This window comes from Pongo pygmaeus, chromosome 7 (assembly GCF_028885625.2).
Source record: "Pongo pygmaeus isolate AG05252 chromosome 7, NHGRI_mPonPyg2-v2.0_pri, whole genome shotgun sequence".
Classification (NCBI taxonomy): Eukaryota; Metazoa; Chordata; class Mammalia; order Primates; family Hominidae; genus Pongo; species Pongo pygmaeus.
The window spans coordinates 77926294-77932293 of record NC_072380.2 but is presented as its reverse complement, the minus strand read 5'-3'; positions in this window follow the sequence as shown (position 1 = coordinate 77932293).

Sequence of the window (6000 nt, the reverse complement as noted above, 5' to 3'; positions counted from 1 at the left end):
ATATTTCATTATTTAAACTACTTTTTTTTTTTTAAGATGGAGTCTTGCTCTTATTGCCCAGGCTGGAGTTCAGTGGCGTGATCTCGGCTTACTGCAACCTCCACCTCCTGGGTTCAAGCAATTCTCCTGCCTCAGCCTCCTGAGTAGCTGGGACTACAGGTGTGTGCCACTATGCCCAGCTAATTTTTTTTTGTTTTTAAGTTGAGACGGGGTTTCACCATGTTGGCCATGCTGGTCTTGATCTCCTGACCTCGTGATCCGCCCGCCTTGGCCTCCCAAAGTGCTGGGATTACAAGCATGAGCCACTGCGCCTGGCCCTATTTAAACTACTTTTAAGCAGATATTTAGACAGAGGGGGCACTGGAATTAAGAGTGTAGAAAATGTAAATAATACAGGTGCTTTCTTTAAATCTGTCACTATTTTATATAAAAATTATAATTAAGTTCAGAGATATTTGTTAGTGCAAAAAATTGTTTAGTAATTGATTTTCAGCTTCACTATAAAAGACTTTTCTGTTTTGAGTAAGATTTATTCTATTCAATATTTTATGTTGTTATTGTACGGGGTGTGAGGTAAAGGGCCCTTTGTTCTTTACATTCTTCTTCAGAGATAGCAGGGAAACTGAGGGGTGTTTTTAAAAACAGAAAGTCAACTTCAGACAGGCATTCACTTCAATATTTATAACTAGCAACTAAAATTTGTGATTCCATATTGCTAGTCCTCCCACATCCCTTAATTAAACAGATGGATTTGCTACTGTGCCTTAAAAAAAAACTAAATTGATTAGCTGTTGTTGTTATTGTGTTGTTTAACCTCAAGTGTAGAAATGAATTTAGAAGAATTGACCCTTTGTGAAACATCTCCTGCTCCAATTCAGATACACAGAATTAACATGATTATATTCGTGTCCTAAGGCTGCTGTAACAAATGACCATCAACTGGGTAGATTACAACCACAGAAATGTATTCTCCCACAGTTCTGGAGGTCAGAAGTTTAAAATGGAGGTGTTGGCAGGGCCAGGCTCCCTCTGAATGCTCTAGAAGAGAATCTGATCATGCCTCTTTCCTAGCTTCTGGTGGTTACTGGCAGTCCTTGGTGTTCCATGGCTTGTATAGTTACCACTTGAGTCTCCATCTCTGTTTTCACATGACTTTCTTCCCTGCATGTATGAGTGCATGCAAATCTCCCTCCTTTTATAAGGGCACCATCATTGGATATAGGGTCCACCCTTATCCTGCATGACCCTATCTTAACATGGTTGCATCTGCAAAGACCCTATTTCCAAATAAGGTGACACATACCAGGAGTTAGGACTTCTTCATGTCTTTTGCAGGACACAACTCAACATAATATGATTTTTTTTGTTTTTTGAATGAAAAGCATAATGCATGTACATAGCTTTTAGAGTTCAACGTTGATGATGTCATAATAAACCTAGCAGCAACCTGTCCCATCCCTATGCACTATCAATTTTTGCTCTGCTATGGCAAGAATATATACTGCTTTTAGTTGTTTGTTACAAGGATTTAGTTTCATATTATTAAATCACATGTCAGCCAGGCATGGTGGCTCACACCTGTAATCCTGGCACTTTGGGAGGCTGAGGTGGGCAGATTACCTGAGGTCAGGAGTTCAAGATCAGCCTGGCCAACATGGTGAAACCCTGCCTCTACTAAAAATACAAAACATTAGCAGGGCATGGTGGCGGGTGCCTGTAGTCCCAGCTACTTGGGAGGCTGAGGCAGGAGAATTGCTTGAACCCAGGAGGTGGAGGTTGCAGTGAGCTGAGACCATGCTGTTGCACACCAGCCTGGGCAACAAGAGCGAAACTCCATCTCAAAAAAAAAAAATATATATATATATATATATATAATATATATATATAATCTCACATCTCAATTTTTTATGTTATCTATTAATATTCTACTGTGTAAGATGAAAATTTGGCTCTCTAATATCACCCAAGGAGACATGCACCTTTCATCCCCTTCCACCTCTCAATATATTTAGCTATAACACCATATTTTTGGTAAATCAATATTCAGTGATTATATTGTTGTGAATATGTAATGAACAGCTTATTTATAAACTAGCCATATAATGTATGATGATTAAATTTCTTGTACAGCTTTTCTCAGTGTTATTAATTGAAGTTTATAGGCTTAATTTTCTATGTCGTCATAATAAATGTATTCCCAAACTCTCTGCCAGAGCTTCTCTCACTGTGTTTAGCTACTACAGGTCACTTATTAGTTCCATTTTCTTCCCAGAGCTTCCATCCTCCTGCTCACATGTGGCCTTGTTGCTGTCTCGGTCTTCTCTGGTGCTGTGACTCAGGGACTATCACTTAGGACTTCCTTCCCCTCTCTCCTCTGTTGACGCCCGTTTGCTCGATTGTCGTATTTCCCTTTTGTGGTATCCTTCCTCCTCTTTCTAGAGTACATTACCTAATAGCTTCCTGAGAAAAGGTGCAGTGGGAGCTACATACTGGAGTTCTTCAATGTCTGAAAATTATCTTTATTCTGCTTTCACACTAAATTGATAGTATGGCCAGGTATACAGATTCCCAGATGGAAAACCATGTTTCTTCAGAATTTCGAAGGCTTTCATTACCTTTTAGCTCCAAATTTGCTGTTTAGATGGTCTTTGCTATGCTGATTCATGGTCCTTTGTATGTGGCCTGTTTTTACGTATATTCCCTGGAAGATGTTTAAGTTCTTAATTTTGTCCCCATTATTCTAAAATTTCACAGCGCTGTCCCTTGGTGTCTATCTTTTCTCTGTCCGTTATTCTAAGCACAGACTTGGCAATCTCCATCTGGAATGTGCCTTCCGGTTTTGCTAAATGTTCTTAAATTGTTTCCTCCCTATGATTTTCTCAATTCTCTCTTTCTGAAATCATTATTATTTGGACATTTAGCCCCCTGGACTGGGACTTTAATTTTAATATCTTTTCTCACATTATCTGTATCTTTAATTTTTTGTTTTACTTTTGGGAAGATATATTTAGCTTTATCATCTAACCCATTCATTAAATATTTAGTTTTTTGCTATTATAGTTTTATTTTAAAAGAACTATTTTGTTTCATATCATTCTGCCCTTATACCTTATAATTTCTTATCTCTCTACGAATATTATTGGTTTTTTTGAAGGGATTTCTCTGTATTGTTTCTGTTTCCCCTTGTTTCTTTTTTCTGTTCATTTCTATCATCTCTCATGCTATGGGATTTTTCAAAATTCTGTTAATGCTTGATTGTTCTTTCATGTTTAAGAATGAGATGCTGTTTACAAGCTCCCTGTGCATGGGTGGGGTTTACTTTAGAATTATGTGTGGACCCATTTATTTGGTCGGAGGACTCCCAACTGACAGCACCAGCAAAACTTCCATTTTTTTGAAAGAGGCATCTTCCAGGCTCTTGCCTGGAGGATATAAACTTGGCTGTCACCAAGTATGCAGATTCTCACTTATGCCACCTCTTTGCATATGGTACTCTCACCTCACCCTCAGCTCTGCCTGGTGAATCCAAGTCCAGAGCCTGTTTGGGTCAGTCCATCCAATCTTCTGCTGAGGTGAAGAAGAGCAAGTTGCCTGTCTGCACAGCCTTGGAGAGGAGATCTGAGGTTCTGACCACTTGTTATAAAGAACTTCAATTGATCTTTTCTTTTTCAGTCCACGTGGATCCTTGCCTTGCAAGATGGGTGGGGTCTCTAATTTCTGATACTTTCCTGTGTCTCCACAGCAGATATCAGCTGGATGTAGCCCTCTCCACTTGTGAGTTCAGGGTTTAGCTTTCTGTTTTGCTAAGACATGTATAACTTACTCATCACCTTCAGTTTCCAAAACACGAACTTCTTACTAGTTTTCTTTCTCCTTCTTTTCTCTTTGTTCTGAACTAATGCTTTATTTTCTTCTTTCAGTGTCATTTAGGAGAGTTTGAGGAGGAAACAGACCAATACATGTATACAATCTGCTGTGTTTAGCTAGAAATCTTCTGACTGGTTATTCATTAGTGTACTACTATAGAAGTGCTTGTTGATTAGTGTTGGACCACTAAATAGTCTAGGGAACTAACCCTCAAGTGAAATTTTTTTCTTCAATTACTCTTTTATTGTATTGTGTGTTTATCATCACATTATAGACATTTTATTTTTACTCACAGTTTATATATTTAATAAATAATTGGGTTTTTTTTTTTTTTGAGGCAGGGGCTTGCTCTGTTGCGCAAGCTGGAGTGCAGTGGCACAATCACAGCTCACTGCAACCTCGACTTTTGGGACTCAAGTGATGCTGCCACGTCAGCCTCCCAAGTAGCTGGAACTCCAGGCACATGCCACCACACCTGGCTAATCTTTGTATTTTCTTTGTAGAGACAGGGTTTCACCATGTTGCCTAGGCTATGAATAAGTTTTGTTATAAAATAATATAGGTTTATCTTAGAAAATTTGGCAAATATAATTGATTAGGATAACATTTTAAAAGAAAAGGAAAAACCGCAGTCCCACCACTTCTAACATTTTGGCCTATAACCTTGGAGACTACTTTTGGGGTTATATAGAGCTTAGTTTATAAGATTCATCAGGTAAATAAATTGAATTAGTCATTTAAAATCTTCCCACAATAAAAAGTGCAGGTCCAGATAGTTTTACCAGTGAACCCTATCAGATATCTGTGGAAGAAGTAATCCCACATTTGTACACCAACACTTTCAGAAATATAGAACTGTAGTGAAACCTTTCCAGCTCATTTTATGAGGCAAATATTGACCCGACACCAAAGCCAGATAAAAACAGTATCAAACAAAACTATAAATCAGTAGGAGCAGAGCAGACTTTTATTTGTAATGCTCTAATGTACTAGGGAATGCCTGAAGGACTGGTCTCTGTTTTGCCTAACTCAGATCTCAAGCAGGGAGAAGCAGTGGCTGCTGCTCGGGAAAGTTGCAGGGAGACTGGCCCGTAGACACCTGGGGTAAGACATTATGGGTAGAGATATATAATAGACCACCAAAGGCCTCAAGGAGAAACTCATTTGGAAAATAAGACATTAAAAAGCAGCTGTGTATACAGAGAAATTTAAAAAGCCACACAATGGCCCAAGCAAGATGCATGCTCATACAAGAACTTGTAAGGTCTTAAGCTTTCTCCTTAAGCTGATCCTAAGGCTTAGAACCATGGGCCACCTAATTAGTGAAAAACTTCCCTGGCACAGGGCCAGTGTGCAAAGACTGGAGGAGGTATCTGTTTTCTCAACTGCCCAATTTTCAACAATAACAACAAAACTCCCACAAGACATATTTCAAAAACCCAGAAAAACATGTCCCTCTCAAAAAAGAAAATAAAGCAGCAGTTACCTTCCCTGAAAAAACACAGACATTGGACTTACTAGACAAATACTTTAAAATAGCTGTCCTTAATATGCTGAAAGAGCTAAGGAAAAATATGGACAGAGAACTAAGTGGAATCAGGAAAACAATATGTAAACAAAATTAATCATTGGCAAAGAGATAGAAATTGTAAACTGGAACCAAATTCTGAAACTGAAAAATACAATAACCAAGTTGAAAAATCTATTGGAGGGGTTCTCCAGCAGACTTGAATAGGCAGAAGAAAGAATCAGTGAACTTGACTATAGGACATGTGAAATTACAAATTCTGAGAAACAGAAATAAAAAGGAATAAAGAAAAGTGAACAGAGTTTAAGGAACATATGTGACACCATCAAGCAGACTAATGCATGCATTATGGTATTTACAGAAAGAGAAAAGGGAAAGAAGCAGAGAGATTATTAGAAGAAACAATGGCAGAACACTCCCTGAATTTATAGAAATCATGTTTAGATATCTTAGATCAGCCAAATTCAAGTATGACAAACCCAAAAAGACCCAGACCAAGACATTATCACACCGTTGAAAAAAAAAAGACAATGAGAATTTTGAGAGCAATGAGAGAAAAGTAATTCTTTATATACATGGGATCCTCAATGAGATTATTATTTAAT